The following is a 24,297-nucleotide window of genomic DNA, read 5'->3' on the forward strand; positions in this document are numbered from 1 at the left end:
GCCTTCCTTTGAATTGAGTATTTTTAAATATTCCATTTTATCTCTTCTTTTGGTTTATTAGCTGTACTTTACTTTTTGTTGTTGTTGCTGTGGGATTTAAAATATTTATCTCTAACTTATCATAGTCAACTATTAAATAATATTACACCCTTCACGTATAATGTAAGAACCTTACAATAGTATGCTTCCATTTCCCCCTCCCATTTTATCATAAATTTTACTTGTATGTATTATGAACCCCACAGTATATTGTCATTTTTGCTTTAAGCAATAAATGATCTTTCAAGTAAAATTTTAAAATGTGAAACAAAGTTTGTTATTCTTTAGCCACATATATAACATTTCTAATATATCTTTGTGTTTATATGAATTTCCATCTGATATTCTTTTTTTTCAGCTCCCTTAAAAATTTTTAAGTTTCAGGTCTGCTGGTACCAAATTATCTTTGCGTTTGTCTGAAATTTTTATTTTGCCTTCATTTGAAATGATGTTTTTGCTTGGTATAGAATTCTGGCTTGGCTTTCTTTCTTTCTTTATTGCCTTTCAGTACGTTATAGCTGTTCCATTGTCTTCTGGTTTGCCTTGTTTCTGAGGTGATTTCAGTGTAAAACCTTCTCAGTGACCTGTAAAATCTACATGATCTCAAACTTTCTGACTCTTTGACTTCATTTCCTCCTCCTTCCTCCCCTCCCTCATTCAGGCAGGCTAAGTGTTTACCTGCTGTGGGTTTTTGTATTTGTTTTTCCATTTTTGTGGTCCACTCTTCTCTCAGATATTCTATGACTCGGCTTTCACCTCATGCAGGTCATCTTATGAGAAAAGCATTCTTTTGTTACTCTATATATAATAGTAATACCTTCCACTCTGCACTTATTTTCCCTCTGACCATACTTTATTTTTATCCATAATGCTTATCACTGTGTGACATATTTTGTCTTGATTTGTTTTTTGTCTTGTTTCTTCTGTCGAATTTTAAATCCAACTGGGGAAGGAATAAATATTTTCTTTATCTTCTAGAATAGCACCTGACACTTAATAGGGGTTCAATAAATATACATGGAAAGGAAGAAAGAAAAGACAGACAGCAGGCTTCAGTTCATTAAGGAAGTGATGGTATAAAAATAGCTATCTTTGTCCGAAAATAATATTAAATATGAGGGTGTTTATCATTTCCTTGTGTGGAAACCTTATAGCCTCTGTTAATAATTCTGTAGCTGACCACAAGTATGTTATACTCTCTGAGCCTGATAAATGATGGAATGGGGACAGGCAATGTCTGAAGTCCCTTCCAACTGTTTATTCATTCATTATAAACAACTTCATAATGAGGTCTCCTTCCTAGTTTTCCCTGCCAAAATCCATTGTAATCAGGTTAAATATACAGTAGGGAGATTAATTATATCATTTTTCTTTGCAGAAAACCTTCTTTTTTTAATAAGGTTCCCTCTTTATTATTATTATTTTTTAAATTTATTATTTATTTATTTATTTATTTTTGGCTGCATTGGGTCTTCGTCGCTGTGCGTGGGCTTTCTCTAGTTGCGGCGAGCAGGGATTACTTTTCGTTGCAGTGCGGGGGCTTCTCATTGCAGTGGCTTCTCTTGTTGCGGAGCGCAGGCTCTAGGCACACAGGCTTCAGTAGTTGTGGCATGCGGGCTCAGTAGTTGTTGCACATGGGCTTAGTTGCTCCGCGGCATATGGGATCTTCCCCGGCGAGGTATCGAACCCGTGTCCCCTGCATTGGCAGGCGGATTCTTAACCACTGCACCACCAGGGAAATCCCTTTTGTTGGTTTTTGATTGCCCTAAAATTCTTTGATCCATCATCAAAGGCCTTCCACCATGTCATTCATTCCTGTCTCCAGTTTTCCATATCACCATTCCTACTCTATATCCCATACGTATTCTCCATTTTCTTTTTTAGATGCTGCTTTTTGTTCCTTCCGTTAGGATTTTTTGCCGCGCATTCCTATTTTTGTCGCCATTCCCATACGTATTCTCCATTTTCTTTTTTAGATGCTGCTTTTTGTTCCTTCCGATAGGATTTTTTGCCGCCCATTCCTATTTGTCAAAATCCTTTCTGTCTTTCATGTCTAATATCAAATGCCATCTTCTTTGTGACATCTTTCCCAGTGCTCAGAATTAAATGATTGTTTCTTAATCTGAACTTCTTTTGTACTCTGTTGAAATGAAATATTATATTTGAATATGCTTAACAGATAATAGGGCCTCAAAAGCTTCTAATTGAATTTAAAACATTAAATAATCGCATTGTTTCTTGACATAGGTAAGTACATTGGTGTAGTGCAATAACACTGCCTCTAGGAAAAATCGTGCAGCCAGTGAAGTTTTTTTTAACCCCACCCAGGTTTTCCTTTGGAGGAGCATTGACCTCTCTTGCAGTGTTAAGTTGTCTTTCTCACTTTGCGCTGGATAATTGGGGCTTTGCGCGCCAGCTTTCCTCTCCCTGAGCAGCAGCCTCCTCTAGCTCCGTTTTAGAGTTAAAAATCTCCTTTTTATATTATTGCCTTTATTTATCCTCTGTTATTTTCAAGTACGTCTAGATTCTTTAGAGTTGTTTTTAGTATTTTTTATTTAGTATTTTAAGTCCTATAAGATTGCCTTTAATACAGACCCTGGGGCTCTCTGACTTTCAGTAAAATAAAATCACTTTAAGCTTTAGTTTTATTGGCATAGTTTTCCCCATTTCTCTCATGGATTTGCAGATTGCCTTTTTGATTTTATCATTTTATTACATTTTATTGGTTTAGTGTTTTTAGATAAAGGGCATCTCTTGATATCCTTTTATTCAAAAATTTTTGATAACTTTTACTGGTCTTCACATATTTGTAAAGGAATCTTTAAAAAAGGGAAGAGATTTGTCAAGCCATTTACTGTTCTTTATCGTAAGATACACCAAAATGTACATCTATTTTAGCCTTATTGGTAGTTTCGTTTATTTGATCACAGTGAAATATTGAATATAATCTTGATGTAAATTAAACTTCTTCCTATAGTTAGTAATTTAGATTATTCCTTGTCAGTCAATGATGCAGAGTTGACCCTTGCCAATTAGACATAACAATGTAAAAATGGAAGAAGAATGGATATTTGAGGAGTTTAGAGTTTATTTCAGTGTGGGATATCCTACTTCTACAAGACCATGTCTTGACATGTACAGGTATACCTCAGAGATATTGTGGGTTAGGTTCCAGGTGACTGCAATAAAATAAATATATCACAATAAAGTGAGTCACAATTTTTTTGGTTTCCCAGCGCATGTAAAAGTTATGTTTACACTATACTGCAATCTATGAAGTGTGCAATAATAGCATTATATCTAAAAAAACAATGTGCATACCTTAATTAAAAAACACTTTGTTGCTAAAAAATGCCAACTATCATCTGAGTCCTTTGCTGGTGGAGGGTCTTGCCTGGATATTGACGGCTGCTGACTGATCAGGGAGGTGGTCACTGAAGGCTGGGGTGGCTGGGTCAGTTTCATAAAATGAGACAACAATGGAGTTGGTGGCATCGATTGATTCCTTCCTTTCATGAACGATTTCTCTATAGAATGCAGTGTTGCTTCATAGCATTTTACTCACAGTAGAACTTCTCCCCGAATTAGTCAGTCCTCTCAAACCCTGCTGCTGCTTCATCAACTAAGTTTATGTAATATTCTAAATCATTTGTTGTCATTTCAGCAGTCTTCACCAGGAGTGGATTGCATCTCACAAAAGCACTTTCTTTGCTCATCAGTAAGGCAACTCCTCTTTCATTAAAGTTTTATCATGAGATGGCAGCAATTCAGTCACATCTTTAGACTCTACTTCTAATTTTAGTTCTCTTGCTATTTCCACCAGTCCTCCACTGAAGTCTTGAACCCCTCAAAGTCATCTGTGAGTGTTGGAATTAACTTCTTCCAAACTCCTGTTAGTGTTCATATTTTGACCTCTTCCCATGAATCTCTAATGTTCTTAATGGCATCTGGAATGGTGAATCCTTTCCAGAAAGTTTTCAGTTTACCCAGATCCATCAGAGGAATCACTAGCTCTAACCTTAACAAAATGTATTTCTTCAATAATGAGACTTGAAAATTGAAATCACTCCTTGATCCATGGGCTGCAAATAGATGTTGTGTTGGTAGGCATGAGAACAGCATGGATCTCCTTGTACATCTCCATCAGAGCTCTTAGGTAGCCAGATGCATTGTCAGTGAGCAGTGATATTTTGAAAGGCATCTTTTTTTCTGAGCAGTTGGTCTCAACAGTGTGCTTTAAATATTCAGTAAACCATGTTGTAAACAGATGTGCTGTCATCCAGGCTTTGTTGTTCCATTTATAGAGCACAGGCAGAGTAGACTTAGCATAATTCTTAAGGGCCCTAGGATGGTAAATGAGCATTGGCTTCAACTTCAAGTCAGCAGCTGCATTAGCCCCTAATAAGAGAGTCAGCCTGTCCTTTGAAGCCAGGCATTGACTTCTCCTCTCTAGCTAACAAAGACCTAGATGGCGTCTTCTTCCAATAGAGGGTTGTTTCATCGACATTGAAAATCTGTTGTTTAGTGTAGCCAACTTCATTAATTATGTTAGCTGCATTTTCTGGATAACTTGCTGCAGCTTCTATGACAGCACTTGCGGCTTCACCTTGTATGTTATGGAGACGGCTTCTTTCCTTAAACCTCAGGAACCGACCTCTGCCAGCTTCAGACTTTTCTTCTGCTTTCTCACTTTTCTCAGTGTTCATAGAATTGAAGAAATTTCGGGCCTTGCTCTGGATGAGACTCAGGTTTAAGGGAATGTTGTGGCGGTTTGACCTACTTATCCAGACCACTAAAACGTTCTCCGTATGAGCAATAGCACTGTTTCGCTTTCTTATTGTTGGTGTGTTCAGTGAAGTAGCACTTTTAATTTCCTTCCAGGACTTTTCCTTTACATTCACAACTTGGCTAACCGTTTGGTACAAGAGGCCTAGCTTTGGGCCTCTGTCAGCTTTCAACATGCCTTCTTCACAAAGCTTAATCATTTCTTGCTTTTGATATAAAGTGAGAGACGTTCAACTCTTCCTTTCACTTGAACATTTAGAGGCCTCGGTAGGGTTGTCAATTGGCCTAATTTCAATATTGTTGTGTCTCAGGGAATAGGGAGGCCTGAGGAAAGGGAGGGAGACAGGGAACAGCTGGTCGGTAGAAGAGTCAGAACATGTACAACGTCTATCAAGTTCACTGTCTTATCTGGGCAAGGTACGTGGTACCCCCAATTATAATAGTAACATCGAAGATCACTGATCACAGATCAATATAACAAATATCACAATAATGAAAACGTTTGAAATATTGTGAGAATTACAAAAATGTGACACAAGAAACATGAAGTGAGCAAGTGCTTTTGGAAAAATGGTGCTCAACACAGGGTTGCCATAAACCTTCACCTTGTAAAAAATGCAGTATCTGTGAAGTGCAGTAAAGCAAAGCTTAATAAAATGAGTTATGCCTGTATTAATAGTAAAAATGTATTTAGTACTTCCAGATGCTTTTAAGTGCTTTACATACTCCATTATTTTTAATCCTTACAACAATCCCATTATTAATTCCTTTTGTTAATAAGGGAATTGACCTAGAATTTAGGTAAATAGTCTAAGGTCATGTAGTTAGTTGGCAGAGCTGGGTCTGGAAGTCTGGCTTCTAGTAATAAAAAAGCCTTTTTCTCACTTTTTTTTTTTAACATACCAGGTTTAAGTTTAAGATTTCATTTGGAGAACAAAACGGTTTTACTATTTAAAATAAAGATATTAAATACCACTAGTCTACAAAGTTCATTTAGTTATTATTACTTATCGTTTGATATCACTTTTACTGCACTCTTGATGCATTCTTTAATTCTGTGTTGCTGTTTTAACTTTCTGATGTTTGTGAGAAATATATTTATGTCTTGAACTGCATCTGTCTGGGTGTAAACTTCCCACAGATAAGTTCATTAGACTGGATGTTCCTGGAGAACTTATATTTCTTTGTATCTCCTATGTGGCACCCAGCGCAGTACCTTGACATATACATTTTTCAACAAGTAAACTTGGTTTAACTGGTTGAATAAACCCATATTTTTGTCCTTGGGAAAACAATTCTAATTTGATGTAAAATATGCTACCTATTATAGTTAACAATCTTGAGAATGTCATATGAGAACAGCGGTTCTGTCCCACCCACCCCCAATTTCTTATTCGTACAGTGACACCTATGAATTTGTAGGTTGGAACAAGCTATAAAACTATGGAGCGTACTTTTCCTGCAGAGGGCTGGCTAATTAAGTGTTTTTTGAAGCTTAGCATTCAAATCTGCATTCTTACTTGATTAATATTCACCACCACTATTTTTATGCAGATCACATGAAAAATGAACCCTACATGCCAGGATACCTTGCAAGAAATTACTGTTCATCAGCATGAATCAATAAGCTCACAAGTATAACAGTATCCACTGGGAAAAGTAGAGAAAAGCTGTTACTAAGGTCATATAATATGAAAGAAAAAGGAGAAAAAAATTCGTTTTTGCATTGAAAACCATAAAAATGTTTCAAGAGAAAATTAGTATGACTATCCATATTAGTATGCCTAGATCAAAAACCAATAGATGAAGTTCTGTTATATTTTACTACATCCATGAACCTTGAAAACATCAGACTAAGTGAAATAAGCCAGACACAAAAGGACAAGTATGGTGTGATTCCAGTTATATGAAGCATGTAGAACAGGCAAATTCAGTGAGACAGAAAGTAGATTAGAGGTTACCAGGGCCTGGTTGGGAGGAGGAAATGGGACTCATTGCTTAATGGTTACAGAATTTTTTTTTTGGTGAGGGGTTGATTTAAAAATTTTGGAAATAATGTTGATGATTGCACAACATTGTGAATGTAATGAAGGCCATTGAATTGTACTTAAAAATGGTTGAAATGGCTAATTTTATGTTAGATATTTTAAATTTTAAAAAGCATGTAAATTATTAGGATGGACATTTAAACATTTTCTGCAGTCTTTGAATGAAGAAAGTAACGGATTTCACAGTGAAGCAGGTCACACCACTGGCTCAGGGCTTACTCTCTGCCTGTGAGTAAGCCTTGCCTGGCATGACTCCAGGTTGTGCCTGATGTCAGAGACCTGTGAAGTGGCTCAGATAGACAGAGGAATCTAAAAGTGATCAGCTTGTGAGACACTGGGGGCTGGGAAAGGAGCTGGCTGACCTGGAGTAGGAGACTGAAATAAAAGTTTGCAAATTTAAAGTCTTCAAAGAATGAAAAGAGGGAATAAAAAGAAAATGAGACGAGCGGTGCTAAGAAAACAAGACCAGATGTGCAGTGGAGAAAGGCAGCTTGCCTTGGGAAGCTGGACAGCTGTTTCCTCTGTGCTCTGCAAGCACACGCAGCTGCTCATCCCTTTGTAAATCTTCCTCTGCTGGACTGAGAGGCCAAGGGGCATGTCCATCCCTGTATTCTCAGCACTCAGAACAGGAAAGGGACTCAGTGAGTGAGTCAATAAGCGTCGAGTACCCGGGCTGAGGGAAGGTTAATCACAGAGTTCTGGTGGCCACAGTCAGAATCAGCAGGCCAAACGACCACCAAGAGAGACACTGGAAACTGCAGTAAAAAGGGGGTGGAACAGTTAAAAATGGCTAAGTGAATACCAGCATTTACTTTAGTTGCCTCTTAAAATCCAACTAAAATAACAAAGGAAAGATATTTAAGGGGAGGGGGGGAGAATTGGCATTAACAGACTACAATGTAAAAAATAGGAGAAAGAAACCCCAACAATGTTAGAAGCTGACTTAAGAAGCCAGAGGCTCACTTAGATGGAAAACAAATGTTGAAGTGTAAACAGACTACAGAAAGTGAGTGTTTGCTAGCATCCTGAACCTATGAAATAATCTTGAAAGATGCTAAAGATCTGTTGAAAGAATAACAAAGAATAAATTGGACCCCCCAAGCTCTCCCTCATGTTGCGTAGCCTGGGAACTGCCCCTGGGGGGGGTACATCAGGCATAGCTGAGGGTGAGGTGCCACGCTGAACACAGGGTGGGGAAGTGAAAGGCGGTACTGGGTTCCCATCCTTTGCACACTTGAATCCCAGAGCAATGGCAGGTAGGCTTATACTCCCACAGCAGGACATGGGAGGACACTTTTCTGTTTTCTGGGGAATTTTGACCAGCCCTAGATCCAATAATCAGGCTTTGGGCCAAATCGTTCAAGGCCTCTGTTGTGCAATATGGTAGCCACTGAGCAACATGTGGCTACGGAGCATTGAAATGTAGATGGTCTGGATTGAGATAGTAAAATGCACTCTATGTTTTAAAAGCTTAATAAGAAAAAAATGTAAAACATCTCAATAATTGTTATACTGATTACATGTTGAAATAATATTCTTGATATACTAGGTTAAATAAAACATCCTATTAAAATTAATTTAACCTATTTCTTTTTAATGTGTTGCTACCAGAAAGCTTAAAATTACGTATTTCTATTGGACAGCACTGCTCTGTGATGGAGCCTTCTACTGAACAGTCTGCTCTTGCTCACTCAGCTTCAAAATAGCTTTTAATACTCTACCGTAGGGACTTCCCTGGTGGCGCAGTGGCTAAGAATCCACCTGCCAATCCAGGGGACACGGGTTCGAGCCCTGGTCTGGGAAGATCCCACATGCCATGGAGCAACTAAGCCCGTGTGCCACAACTACTGAGCCCATGCACCACAACTACTGAAGCCTTCGCACCTAGAGCCCCTGCTCGCCACAACTAGAGAAAGCCCGTGCACAGCAACAAAGGCCCAACTGAGCCCAAAATAAATAAAATTAAAACAAAAATACTCTGCCATAGAGGAGATAGTCAAAGATCATTAGACTTTTGAGGAAACGTGTTAATATGAAAGACAGAGAGAAAACAAACTTAAAAAAAAAAGGAGCCTACTGGAAAAGAAACAATGCAAGAGGAAGAAAACAAAATGAAGCAACAAAAACCTGTTGTGTTAACCTTAGGGAAAATTTACCATAACCCTGTTTTTAAAAAAACTCAGAAAACAAATATTCCTGGAAATTAAATCACAAGTGCAGAAATGAACTGTAGTGGGCCAAATAATAGCCTCCTAAAGACGTCTGTGTCCTAATTCTGGAACCTATGAATATGTTACCTTACGTGGCAAAAGGTAATGAAGAATGTGGAGGGAATTAAGATTGCTAATCATCTGACCTTAAAATAAGGAGATTATTCCTCGGTCATCCTGGTGTGCCCAGTTTTATGACAAGAGTGCTTTAAGGATAGAATAGGGAGGCAGAAGATCAAGGTCAGAGATTTGAAGATACTACACTGTTACCTTTGAAGATTGAAGAAGGGGCTACAAGCCAAAAAAGCTTAAAAGGGCAAGGAAGTAGATCTCCTGTAGTGCTTCCAGAATGAACGCTGCCTAGTGACAACTGATTTTACCTCAACGAGAGCTACTTCTGACCTTCCAAACTGTAAAATAATAAATATACAGTGCTGTAAGTGAATACAGTTATGGTATTTGTTTTAAGAGCAATAAGAAACTAATATGAGCAGCTAAATAAAAAGGTTAGAAGATAAAGTTGAAGAAGTTTCTCAGAGAGTACAACAAACATAAGTGGATTCTAGAATGCATGAGACTGCTCCTACAGTTCGGGGCTAGAAGTAAAGAGAACCAGTAGAGGCACAGTGACCTCATAGCCATGCAGTAAACATGTATGGAGCACCTACTTCCTACAGTGCACTGCAGTCAGTGATAATTCAGACTATAGTCAATTTGGAATCACCATCATCTAAGGTTCATTCATAAATAATTCACTTTAACAGGTTGGAAAGGATGCATGAAGAACTATAGTTTTTAAAAAATTATTATTATAATTTTTTTAAAAATTAATTATTTTTGGCTGCGCTGGTCTTCTTTGCTGTGTGCTGGCTTTCTCTAGTTGCAGCGAGCGGGGGCTATTCTTTGTTATGGTGCGCGGGCTTCTCATTGCGGTGGCTTCCCTTGTTGTGCAGCACAGGCTCTAGGTGCACGGGCTTCTGTAGTTGTGGCACGTGGGCTCAGTAGTTGTGGCTTGCAGCTCAGTAGTTGTGGCACATGGGCTTAGTTGCTCTGCGGCACGTGGGATCTTCCTGGACCAGGGCTTCAAACCGTGTCCGCTGCATTGGCAGGCAGATTCTTAACCACTGCGCCACCAGGGAAGTCCAGAACTATAGTTTTATTTCCAAGAATCTGTGATCCTGTCCAGACCTGGTCTTATGAATGGGCAGAGAAGATACTCACATACTTGGCATGATTTCCCAAGGAGCTAAAAGATTCAGCTGCCCCCAGATATCTGATGCATTGGTTTGCTCTGATATATCAAATTCCCACCAACAGAAAGCTTTCAAGATAATAAGTCTTCAGAAAGAGTATTAAAATGCAAATATTAACAGGAAGGTAGTGCCCACTAAAATTTTAGCATAGTTTAGGGAGGAGAAGCAGTCATGGAGAAGAGCAAAAATGGTTAATTGGGAAGACAGCCAGCCATATTTGGTGGGAATTTGATGAATTTCCCATTTTCTTTCTCCGGGTTCTGAAATATCCCTATTTTTATAAGACAGGTCTCACTTCTCCCAGCTGTGGAATCCTAAGCCTAGAGGCAATAAATCCTATCTGAGTTTAGAGAAGAAAAGATTGCAAATTAGCATGGGAGTTTTTGGCTAAAAATTACTGAGACTATATCTGTGTTTAAAGTTCCAAGGGTTTATTAGTTTTATTATCCTCTTTTGGATATTATCCTCATTAGAGTAATATGAAATATACCTAAACCTAAGTAGTAAGCCGTAAATTAAGACAGCATTTTGTTACAAATGCTGTGCTGCTCACCACGATTTGCCCAATGTAGATTCAGAAATCTGAGTCCAATATTTAGGCTTACCTGATTCAGACATATATTTCCATTTACATATATGTATATATCTGTGAACATATATGTATGAATATATGTGAAAAAAATATATGTATGTATCCTGTCTACATGTATATTATGCAGATAAAATATATACATAAAAACCTTCAGAATGATGACAGTGAGAACTATTTACATGATACAACACATTTTAAATCTCAGTTCTTGAAAACTTGTGCTGAACCTTAACCTGTATGAAGAAGAGAATGGTTCTCGTTGGGATATCTGATACTTGCTTCAGGGCTTTGTTAATTTATTAGATAATGTTTTTAGTTTTTCCTTACATATTTTCTAAGAACAATCTTTAAATGCCACTAAAATGATTTATTTAGAATCTTTTGCTTTCCTCTAATATATTAGTATATCCTTCACATTTCTCACTGTTGGTGTTACTTATAAATAACAGTGTGTGATACCTTAGCCCTTGTGTTCTCTCTCAAGAGACTGCCTATTCTGTTTTGCTTTTTGTAGCCACTTCTTTCTGACTGCTCAAGGGATAGGAGGGGCCTGGAGTCCAAGGAGAAAACTGGATTTCCAATGGGGTAGATATAGGGAGACATTTCTGTGCTGCACCATTAAACATCAACCACTCCCTTTCCACCCATAAACGGCAATTATAGGGAATTATTCTTTAATCACTTCATGTTCAGTATTTACATTAGCACATCAAAAGAGGATATTTCATCGTTAAGGTTAACAGTTACGATTTTTAAGAGTTTTCATCATTTGTGCACTTTAAAAAATCCAATTTTGATTTGCTAATCCATCCTCATGAATGTAGCTCCTGTTAAATAAACCATCCTGTTGGGAATCAAATTGTTGTAATTCCATTAGTAATCTTTACTGGTGAAAATTAGCTCTTTACTGTTTTTGCCTAGTCTTGGCAGCGAGTATAGTCTAATGATTAAGGGCATGGGTTCTGGAGTCTGACTGCCTGGGTTTGAATATAAGCTGCACTATTTACTATGTGATTTTGGGCAATGTAACTTATTTTCTCTAGCCTCAGTTTTCTCATTTGCAAAATGGGGCTAAATTTGGTACCTCTCTCTTAGGATTATTATAAAGATTAAATAAAAAATATAGCACAGTTCCTGGTATGTTGTTAGCACTAGTTTAATAATTATTGTGAAGAGGCAGCAAGGTATAATGGAATTAGACAAACAGGGTTTATAATCGTAGCACTGAGATGGGGGTCGGGGTGGAGGTGTTTTTATACACGACCCTGACCTTGAGCAAACTGTTTAACCTCTCTGTATTGATTTCTTCAGCCTAAAAATTTTGGGTAACCTTCCTTATCAAATAATTGGGAAGGTCTGGTACATAGCAAAACTGTAAAACTGCACACTATGTCATTCTCTTCTTCCTTTCTTTCTAGTTCGCTTTAGGAATGCTGCAAATTCAGAAAACCTTTTAACTCTCCACCCCTTTTCCAAAAAACCCAGCAAGTTTTCTTTTATAATACATGGTAAGTAGTTGTCATTCAATATGTTTTATTTAGTTTTATTGGGATCTTTTTTTAATGCCTGCCCTATTTTTTGGCTGAATTATAGGAAACAAGTAGAAGGCATTGAGAAGAGATCAAGTATTAGAGAGCTTTAAGGTTTTATATCTAAAGAATAAGTAGAAAATAAAAGAATAGGCAATGCAGTTGTTTTGTTTTCATTAGAAGCTGTGAGGTAAGAAACTAGAGAGATGCCTGGTAGGTCAGGGAAATGAAATCGGAGCCCAGTGCTCTGTCTTTGGAGATGGAAATATCAGCAACATTAGTAAACTATATTCAAGCTGGGAGAGTGCTGTAGGAACTACCCAAGGGATTGTGAAAGTCATTCTTATTCACTGGGTGGCCAAAGATGCTGAGAGTTTGCGATGATCTGATGGTGATCAACCTGAGATCATCATGGGCCTTTATGTAGCTTCTTGGGGTTGTGCTGAGAATGGTAAATCCAAACCAAGTTGACTCAGCCAGGCGGGCAGTGATACAAGAAAGAGGAGGGATAGTAGTTTCTATTCCTCAGACTTGCTTCAGGGTAGGGACTAGCATAGGGAGGCGCCAGGACTCTGTGGAGAATTTACAAGTTTTAGTTTTTCCTTTGTTTATCCTGGGCAGCCAGAAAGCTGGTGTTGTGGTTACGGAGCTCTGAGGATAGTAAAATATTGATAGGAAACAGCAAGGTGGGTATCACATGACTTCATTCTGTATACCACCAGCTTGTTTCACAGAACAATGTCCCCTTTTTATAAACATGTATTTTGAAACACACACATACACACACTTACTATCCTGAAGGAAAAAAAATCTTAGCTAATATAGCTACTTCTGCACATAATTTCAAAATGCCAGCATGATGCCCTAATGATAATATAAAGGAGAAATAAATGGAAAGTTATCATAAAATAGTGTATGTTACCATATATGAACGTTTAGGTACTAATAGAATTCATGGAAGAATTACGGTAAATGTGCAGCTCTAATTGAGAGTGATAGAAATGTACTGAGTTGGTGATTCAGGTAGCATGACATTATCATCTGAAATGATGAACACCTCTTGGTAAAGTTTTGGACAAAAAAGAACTAATTTTCTTCAGTGTACCTAGTAATAGCAATCCTGGAAAATTCTGCATGTTAAGTATACTAAAACAATACAAGCATTGCTTCTGCCCATAGGTAAAAAGGAATTTGGTTCTAGACCGAAATGTGCTAGTTGGACATTTGAAAGCTGTGTGGGATTGTGACATATATTGCAGGATGTAAGCACACTTGTCTTCTGCAGAGTGAATGCCTATGGTGCCCCCCAGTCATAGTGAAAACCAAACGACCCTCACAGCTTTCTACCACACCTCCCAGGGATCAGTGCCAACCCTTCTGAGAAGAGGTTGATTCCATCCACATTTGCCAAGGGACAGTGATTACTGCTCTGGTCCCATCCAAATCTCAGGAGATTCTCCCCTTGCCTCTCATTGCCGAACCCATTACATAAGGTGTCTGTTTCTGATGATATTACCTAACAACTAGTTTGGAAATGCTTTGTTTGTTTGGGAAGGGAGCTTTCAGCATATAGAGACAATATTGCATAATGGCTGTGAGCAGGAACTCTGGATCCAGATTGCCTCCATTCCAATCCAGTCACTGCCACTTACTAGCTGTGGGATCTTACATGAGCTACTTAACCTCTCAGCGTCTCTGTTTTCTCATCTGAAAAGGGATAGGTCCATTGAGTTACTTACCTTGTGGGACTGTTGTGAGCGGCTACATATATGTGCTTTGAGTAGTTCTTGACACGTAGCACTATGCACACAGTGTGTGAAAGAGACTTGTGAGAATAGTGAACAGGCTTTAAGAGGTGAGAAAGGAAATCATTAAATTGTAAATATACAGTGCAGAAAATTACAAAGATCATGTATTTTTGATTTTCTCTCATAGAGAACGTTTACCAGAGTTCTAAATAGATTTTAATGGATAAAATTCATCATATTCTTTCCTTTTCCTCCCTTTCGGCGTGATAATAATGGTTAATAGCTAACAATTATAGAGCTCTTAACGTGTACCAGGCGTGGTACTAATAGGTTTATAAGTATTGTATCATTTAGTTTTTAAACAAACCTATGAAGTTGTTACTGTTGTTATCTTCATTTTAAAATGCCAGCATTTTAAAAAATGAGACAGGTTGAGTAATTAACTCTGAGAGTCACAGTTTAGAGTCAGACTCAATCATCCAACTCCAGGGTCCGTTCTTTGAATCACTGGGCAACACTAAACAATGAAATGGGCAAATTACAGACAGCACCCAAGAGAAGTCTCAAGTGTCCAAGCCTGTGAACAATCTCAGATAATTGTGCGGAGTCACTAATCCTTGACATTTTCTGGTTGATTCTAGGATTTTTATGTTCAGCAGTCTGGTGGAGGTTTGGTTTGTTTTAAACATGCATTAGGGTCTAGATCAGGGCTGTCCACAAGTACTTTCTGTAATGTTCAGTATGGTAACCAGCCAGTAGTCATATGTTGCTCTTGAGCACTTGAAATGTGGCTAGTGTGACTGAGGAATTTTAAAATTTTATTGAATTTTAATTAGTCTAAATATAAATAGCCGCATGTGGCTAGTATTAGTGCAGGTCTAGGTAAGTAAAGGGGACGCAAAGAGAAAATGCTGGACTTGCAAAACCACCACCCTGTGTTTCAGTAGGAGCGAGTCTGCTATAAGGTATAGAAAATAGGGAGTGGGACTGACTTCTTTCTGCCTTTTTGGATACGGAGGCCTTAGTGCCATGCCTTCAGAGGTGTCCTTTGTTTAGCAGGTGGGTGCCCCGTGTAAAGTCCTCTGGTGTGCTCACAGGTCATCGGCTTCAGCATCCCTAGCACTGCTGAACTGGCTCCAGAAACCTTTAATTATTGCAGCATATGTTTCAGTTTTCAGGCTGGAGGAAATTTATTCCCTTCAGCCTGAAGTCAGCACAGATGGGATCTACAGCCGAGACCTCGATACGAAAGAACTAAATTGCTGACCCTTCACAGTTGCCATGATGCTGCTGACATCAACAGCTGTGGTTGCCACAGTATGTGGAAAGCTTTTATAACAAAAATCAGAAAATTTCCATTTAGAGCCATCATCGTGATGTGAATTCAAGGTAGGTAAATGAAAGGTAGCGTAAGTTGCTGGCTTTATTTAAAAACAATCAACAATATTAGAACAGAAGTAGGTTGTTTGTGTTTTGTGCGTCCATGAATAGTGCAGTATACATTCCAATTTAAGTGTGTATTCAAACATGAATACATTTCTGTGAAAACGTTGACTTTGAATCAGGGTATCTGAGATGTTTTTCTATGTTTAGTTTTATCACAAATGTAGGTATGCTTAAACATAGATATTCTTATTTCTTGAGCTGTATAAAGTGGTATCATTGCTGAATGTAGTCTTATGGGATTTTTTTGGTACTCTACATTTTCAAGATTCATCTGTTATTGCACGTAGCTATAGTTCATTCATTTTCACTGCTATATGATAGTCCACTGTATGGAATATATCACACTTTATTCATTCTCCTGTCAGTGGGCTTATGGGTTGTTTCCTAGTTAAACGTTCTTTCGGTTGATTACACTTTCTGTTGCGTTATTGTTTGAAGGTAGCAAGGATAGGGCATAGATTATCCACCTCTCAGAAGGAGAGAGCAGTAGGAAGGAGGGACCTGGAATATAGGCTATATTTAAAATAGGGAGAAGAGATGGGAACTAACATATATTATTTTCTGGGTACCTGGCACTGTCACATATGTCATCTTATTTTTTCTCATAACAGTCATGTGAGAAATTTTATTATCTTCATTTAATAACTGAAGAAATGGACTCACACAGGAAAACTAACTTCTCCAAGATCACACAGCTAGTAAGAGATGGAGCTAAATGTTCAACCTTGGTGTCTCTGACCCAAATCCTTTATGTTCTCTATACGTGGAGCTGGCTAGAACCGTCAGGATTATATGACCCTGAGGGGAGACAAAGTATAAATGGAAAGAGGTTACAGTTTGGCTCTGTCACTTAAACCAACAAAGTCAGCATAGCACCAGGGAAATTTGAATTCAAGGTAGGCAAATAAAGGAAAACAAAAGCAACTTTATGTTCCAGGCCATGTGTATGGCTCTCCAGCACAAATCTTTCTGACCCTACAACCTTCTGGCTTGGACTGTGACTCATCCAGCCAGCTCTGTAGTCTCACTCTTCTAGAAATTGTCCTTCTGTCAGGGATGAAGTAAAAAAAAAGTCGTGTAGTCCCAGGATTACCCTTAATCAGCCACAAGTAGAGTAAATTGACCTTGATTTATCAGCAGTCTGCCATGTGAAGATTTGGGGTGTTTTTTTCAATGGTGAATCTTTATGAAAAAATAGGATAGAATTGGGTGTCAGCTTAGCAAATGAGAGAACTTCATTTTTTTTCTGTCTGTAACAATTTTCTACGGCTACTGTGCAATTCATAATAAAATGTAAGTATGCATTCAAAATTTATTTCCATAATTTTAAATTATTGACTGCTACTGCTAGCCCAGGGATCACACAGCCTGGGTGACTGTGTGAATAGAGAAAAATCTCTTTTGGTAAACAGAGGCTGGAAATTGGCATTGCTCTTTGCAGGTGACTGTTCTTGTTCATGTTTTATTTAGGTGTTTAGCAGTGCCATTTGAGTTTTTAATTAAAGTTGTGCCTGTGCTTCAATTGTTTATGAAGCCTCACATAGATTTAATCATCAGAACAGCTTGATGAGGATTTGCAAAGGTGAGCTTTATCACTTCACACCGCGGCTTCTAGTCTCTATCTAGAATGTGAAGGGAGCCTTGATTCATAAGAACATTACAAATAGCTCAATGATCGTTGGAGTATATTGAGTAGAGAATGAAATGTGGAAGTCTATTACAGATACTCTGTCTCTATTAACCTTTCCAACCTTCCATTTAGTTTGATGGATAGAGGGATTTGTGCCCTGAAATCACAGAGGTATCACGTGCTCAGATGTGGGATCATCTTTAAGATGGTGTTGTTAATCATTTTAGCACATCAGGACTCAAGTTTAAGTGGTTTTGAACAGTTTTGCTTCACATTTCATTATGGTATTTCATAAATTTGGAAAATAGGTAATCAGCAAATGTAATCTTAAATTTACACAATAGGATGAATAAACATCTGTATTTTGATGTGTTAACTCCATATATATTGAATTAATGTTCCTATGATTACAATAAAAATATTGGAATTTTGTTTTTGCCATTCTGTCGGAAAAAGAAAGGGTGGGTGAAGGTAGTATATACTGCTTAGAGAGGTTATTTTATCCTAGGCTAGAATGCATTATAATAATAATAATAATATAATATGTTTCTGGGCTTTAAAAATAGTATTACTGGGATGTTTTAAAACTTTATATGGTTATTACATACCTTATTTTTAGATTTTGATATTATCAGTGTTTTCCATTTTAATGGCTCTTCTTGGTTACCTAGAAATGTTTTTTTTAGCTTTTAAAGTGATCATTGAATTAATCTAAGAAAGTATAAGTCTTAAGATACTATGATATTCAGCTGTCCCAAACACTTTTTAAAAAGATAGTATCATATTCACTATTTCCATTTTTTTTTTATTTATAAATTTCAGATTTTGTGAAATTTATGAATTTCAAGTGTTTCTGAAAAAGGGCAATGATGGGAATAGTCATTTCTTTCCATGTGAATGGTTTTATTTTTCAGTACTTTCCAAAGAATACATGCACAGATGCCATGTAATTCGTAGTCCTTTTTTTTTTTTTTTTTCCTGCCCAGGATAACTAAATGAATAAAGTTAGTGTATTAGGTCTTTTATTACATGGCTAGTATCGTTTGTTTTGCTTTGTTTTAAAAAAAAAAAGTCTTAAGTTTTCCATCTCAACTGCAGTAGCTTGAAAGGGGCAAGAATTTGGAAGTGGCTAGGAATCTATACTATATCAATATTAGAAGTCATAAAATAGCACCATTAATGACTAATGTCAACCATGTTATTGTTTCTTAAAGTTACCTAAATACCTCAAGGACTTTTAGGAAATGGATTTGAAATGAAAAGTTGAAGTGCAAGTCATTGCTAGTGTAGCTGCAAAGCTTATTTATAAAAAGCACTTAACATACTGTGTTTTAGTTCCTTGTTAAATTATTTTCCAGCTTAAGATGAAGCTTTGTGAAGGCAGGTACTGTTTCTGCTTTGTTCTGTGCTTATTCCTCACTGCCTAAATAGTATCTGGCTTAATAAATAATTGTTAGATGAATAAATGAATGAGTGACTTCTTAAACTGATGACATATGTTAAAATTAGTCACTTAGCAATTGAACATTTTTTTTTTAGGATTATGTACCTTAAATATATAGCTTTTTTTTTTTTGTGGTACACGGGCCTCTCACTATTGTGGCCTCTCCCGTTGTGGAGCACAGGCTCCGGACGCGCAGGCTCAGCAGCCATGGCTCACGGGCCCAGTCGCTCCGTGGCATGTGGGATCTTCCCAGACCGGGGCACGAACCCGTGTCCCCTGCATTAGCAGGCGGACTCTCAACCACTGCGCCACCAGGGAAGCCCAATATATAGCTTTTGATCTTAGAGGAGTTTCTTTGCCTTTTATTTCTTTTAAAAAAGCAATCTAAGGGGATAAAAGGCAAAGATGAAAATTGTCCCTTAAAAATATGACTGTAATTTCAGTGATCTTGTTGAATGGCTTTTTAAAATTATTTTTCATTGATGTATAGTTGACTTACAATACTATATTAGTTTTGTTGAATGGCTTATTAATGTCAGAGTTTTTAATACTTGGATGCCATGAGAGCATTATATAAATTAATAATTAAAATGTACTGATTTGTAGATCAGAATCTTTCATTTCTATCCTTGAATTTTATGTTTCTAAACACAAATAATTTTTTTCTTTTTTTAAAAAATTTTATTGGGGTATAGTTGATTTACAATGTTGTGATAGTTTCAGGTGTACAGCAAAGTGAATGTTATACATATACATATATCTACTCTTTTTTAGATTTTCCCATATAGGCCTTTACAGAGCATTGAGTAGAGTTCCCTGTGCTATACAGTAAGTCCTTATTAGTTATCTATTTTATATAGATAAATATGTATATCTATATAAAATAGATAAGTTATCTAAATAGATAACAGTTATCTATATTTTATATAGATATAAAATATCTATATTTTATATAGATATATAGTAGTGTGGATGTGTCAACCCCAATCTTCCAATTTATCCCTCTCCCCCTTACCCTCTGGTAAACATAAGTTTATTTTCTACATCTGTAACTTTATTTTGTTTTTGTATATAAGTTCATTTGTAGCCCTTTTTGAGATTCCACATATAAACAATATCATATGATTTTTGTCTTTCTCTGTCTGACTTACTTCACTCAGTATGACAATCTCTAGGTCTATCCCTGTTACTGCAAATGGCATTATTTTGTCCTTCTTTATGGCTGAGTAATATTCCGTTGTATATATGTACCACGTCTTCTTTATCTGTTTCTCTGTTGATGGACATTTAGGCTGCTTCCATGTCCTGGCTATTGCAAATAGTGCTGCAGTGAACAGTGGGGTGCATGTATCTTTTTGAATTATGATTTCCTCCAGATATATATGCCCAGGAGTGGGATTGCTGGATGATGTGGTGGCTCTATTTTTAGTTTTTTAAGGAACCTCCATACTGTTCTCCATACTGGCTCTACCAGTTTACATTCCAACCAACAGTGTATGAAGGTTCCCTTTTCTCCACACCCTCTCCAGCATTTTATTGTTTGTAGATTTTTTGATGACGGCCATTCTGACTGGTGTGAGGAGATACCTCATTGTAGTTTTGATTTGCATTTCTCTAATAATTAGTGATGTTGAGCATCTTTTCATGTGCTTTTTAGCCATCTGTATGTCTTCTTTGGAGAAATATCTAGTTAGATCTTCTGCCCGTTTCTTAATTGGGTTGTTAGTTTTTTTGATATTGAGCTGCATGTGCTGTTTGTATATTTTAGAGATAAATCCCTTATCGGTTGCTTCGTTTGCAAATATTTTCTCCTGTTCTGAGGGTTGTCATTTCGTTTTGTTTATGGTTTTCTTTGCTGTGCAAAAGCTTTTAAGTTTAATTAGGTCCCATTTGTTTATTTTTGTTTTTATTTTCATTACTCTAGGAGGTGGATCGAAAAAGATCTTGCTGTGATTTATGTTAGAGAGTGTTCTGCCTATGTTTTTTCTATGAGTTTTATAGTATCCGGCCTTACATTGAGGTCTTTAATCCATAAACACAAATAATTTTAAAGTTGATGTTAATACATCTTATTTATGGACATGGAATGTCTCATATCTAGTCTCTATAATAAAGTTTACAGGATGACATATTGCTATAAATGCATAAATGACTTTATAGCCTGGTAGGATATAAGATCTTAGGGGTAGGTATCTGTCTTTCTCATCTTTTCTTCTCTTTCCCAGTACCATTTTCAATGGTAGTTTATTTAAATATGTGTATGTGTATAATTGAAATCACAAGAGAAAATCTACAGCCCTCTCAAGATTACTCCTTTATGGTATGACTGGGTATGCTAGGCAGTTGACCATGTGTGAATCAGTCTTTTAGGAATAGTAGCAAGAGGGCTGGGTATTAGATCTAGTTTGATTCCATCTATTTTATACAGCTGTGTCCAGACTGAATTCTCCATTTCCTTGGCTTCTGAGAGTGATCTCACCTGTTTTTTTTCCTCCCTTGTGCGTATCTCATTCTCAGTTTTTGTTTTCTGTTCTCCTGCTCCTTTTGGCTTCTGCTTATCTAATTAACCTCAGCCCCCAGTGTCCCCCTGTTTATGCTCTGTGCGGCAGTCATTCTAGGCTAGTTATGTTTCTGTGAATGGACTGTGCTCTTTCATGCCACTGTACTTTTGCACATGCTTTTCCTGATGCCTGGAATATCCTCCTTTTTCTTGTCAGCCTGCTGGAGAACCTTACCGATCCTTTAGGAACCATGTCAAGTATTTGATTTATAAAGTTTTCTTTTCTTTTTTCAATAAATTTATTTTTTTAAATTTTTATTTATTTTTGGTTGTGTTGGGTCTTCGTTGCTGCACGCGGGCTTTCTCTAGTTGTGGTGAGTGGGGGCTACTCTTTGTTGCGGTGTGCAGGCTTCTCATTGCGGTGGCTTCTCTTGTTGCAGAGCATGCGCTCTAGGCACGTGGGCTTCAGTAGTTGTGGCACGTGGGCTGAGTAGTTGTGGCTCGTAGGCTCTAGAGTGCAGGCTCAGTAGTTCTGGAGCACGGGCTTAGTTGCTCCACGGCATGTGGGATCTTCCTGGACCAGGGCTCGAACCTATGTCCCCTGCATTGGCAGGTGGATTCTTAACCACTGTGCCACCAGGGAGGCCCTGTAAAGCTTTTCTTAAGCAGAGTTCATCGCCACTGCACCTTGTACATACCGCTGTTATAACTTTTATCATACCTTTAACAGTTGTTTATATATATTTTTCCGTACTAGATCATGAGCTTCTTAGGGGCCTGGCAATAATAAACATTTATTATTTTTGATAATGGATAAGTGAGGGATTTAGGGCTTGTGCTAGAATAGCTCCTATCTTCTGAGACAGTTTTCTAGCACAGACAGCAAAGGAATCAACCATCTCACGTAGTCAGGAAGATGACAGAGCTAGTATATGATTGGACTATGTCCTAAAAATTCATGGTCCAACAGGCAGATAAGAAATTGAACAGTTTTCCCAAGAGAGCACGAATTCTAAGGATTCCTAGCAATCTCTGGAAAATTGATGTCACAGTGACACACTTTTTACTTTGTCTTAAGCCACACTTTGCAAAGAAATATTATTACTATCTATCTATTCACTTGGCTAAGTACAGTTTTTATACTTGCTGACTATATGAAAGCTTTGGTTATCTTACAAATATCAAAATAAACTGAGATTGCATAATAGTTTATTCTTTAGTTTTATGAAAGCTGTCCTGAATTAGTCCAATATGCACAAAATATTCATATATGATGATGACATTAATCCAATTCTAATTCAGAAGCTTCCTGATGATCCATATAGGGTGATAAAGAGGAGCAGAAGCTCAGAGGGCTTTATAGTTCGAGGTGTAATGAGTAAGTGAGCCTGTGCGAACCATCACTTTTGAATAATAAATAATTAACTAGCTGAGAAGGTAAAACTAAAATTTCTAAAGAGTATAGGATTGAGAAAAATGGAGACATGCTGTATCATTGAGATACAGATACAAAGTTCCCTGTAACGCCTGATTTGCAGAAGACAGTATGTCTCTATGAAATAGATGCATTAAAAGCAACTCCTACTTTTATCTCAATCTTAAAGTGAATGATATTTTCCTAAGGCTCCCCGGTATGTTGGGGTGTGTTCCTAAGGCTCCCTCCATGGTGAGATACAGTAACCCTCACTGCCACACAGACCCTTCACCAAGCTCTTAGTTGCACCAGACATCTTCCTTTTTCCTGTTAGATCCCCGGGCCATGGACCGGTACTGGTCCGCGGCCTGTTAGGAACTGGCCCCCACAGCAGGAAGTGAGTGCTGGGCGAGCGAGCAAAGCTTCACCTGCCGCTCCCCATCGCTCACATTACCGCCTGCACCATCCCCCCCGCCCCCTCCTGCCAGTGGAAAAATTGTCTTCCACGAAACCGGTCCCTAGTGCCAAAAAGGTTGGGGACCGCGGTGATAGACTACCTCATACATTTTGCTTACTTTGTACTTTTAAAATCAGGTTTAAAAGCTCCTCTACCCTCTCATGTACTTGACGTAGGTGTCTTGACATCTGCAGGCTCTGGGCATGTGATGTCCTTGCTCATACTTTTCAGGCGGGGGCAGAACACAGAGCCAGTGATTGCGGCCCCCTTGCCTGCCTCACGGCGGTGGTCCCCATTGAAGGGGTGATGCACGTGGTCCATTTGTGAAAATGGGGGAACTTGTCAAAGGCACACTGACAGCCAGTGCTTTGGCTCTGTCTACTTGTAGAGAAACCCTCAGGGCAATCAGATGACTCTGAAAAGAGTAAATTTGTCTCCGGCTGAAAGGAAATAGAAAAAATCTTTCCCCGTAGGAATGTATGAGTGATGTTGGTGTTGACGTTGCTTATCTGGCCAATGTTGAACATTTCAGGGATGGAGAAAAATGACTTATTTCTATGCATGTACTTGCATATATGTGTGGATTTGTATGGTAATATATTTAGTTGGTTTCATCTCAAACATTTATATTTTAAAATCCATGTTACTTGGTTATAGATTGTTTGCTTGGGGATAATGGTAGAAATTCAATCTTCTGTTTTGTTTTAAAATGGAGGGAGTTTGAACCCTTTTCTTCACGTTAAGGCTGTTTTCCCAGGTGGTTCTATCCAACAGGTGGCCAAATTGTCACTCTTACATGATAAAGAATAGCTAAATTAATGAGTTGATTACTGCTGTTTATTGTTCAGTCTCTTTACAGCAATAGGATTTAAGCTTGAGTACTTGATACTGGTGGTTTCTTGTTTGGAGATATTCTAATCTCTACATCAAAAGACTGTGATGCAGTGAAGTTCAAAGCAGGATTCTAAAGGTTGGTAGCAATGATTGAGGCTTTGCATCTGCCGAATAGCAGTTATTCTGGTGCTGTATGTTCACACTGCAAGGCCCTCTCTGTGGTGTTCTGACATCAGGTCTTGTCTGTGTAGTCAGGTTTGTGTACAGTGGGTTTAAATTTCCTTTCATTATGGAGAGGAGGTGCACGGGAGGAATCTCACAGTGTGTATTGGTTAGTACTAGCCGTTTGGATTCCATTCTTCAAGGAA

The 24,297-nt window shown here is 37.9% G+C and overlaps 1 protein-coding gene across 2 annotated transcripts in view; it reads left to right on the forward strand.

Annotated features, from left to right (window-relative positions):
* The window catches only part of SMYD3 (SET and MYND domain containing 3), a 713,667-nt gene that overhangs the window by 115,176 nt on the left and 574,194 nt on the right, over positions 1–24,297 (forward strand). Inside the window, exon 2 of one of the 2 annotated variants that reach the window (XM_060305607.1) lies at positions 12,346–12,435. The exons of the other annotated variant lie outside the window; for it this stretch is intronic. The gene's annotated coding sequence lies outside the window, so the exon portion shown is untranslated. The remainder of the gene's footprint in view (positions 1–12,345; positions 12,436–24,297) is intronic. 2 annotated transcript variants of the gene reach the window in all.

The sequence above is a fragment of the Globicephala melas genome, chromosome 1 (genome assembly GCF_963455315.2).
Source record: "Globicephala melas chromosome 1, mGloMel1.2, whole genome shotgun sequence".
Lineage (NCBI taxonomy): Eukaryota > Metazoa > Chordata > Mammalia > Artiodactyla > Delphinidae > Globicephala > Globicephala melas.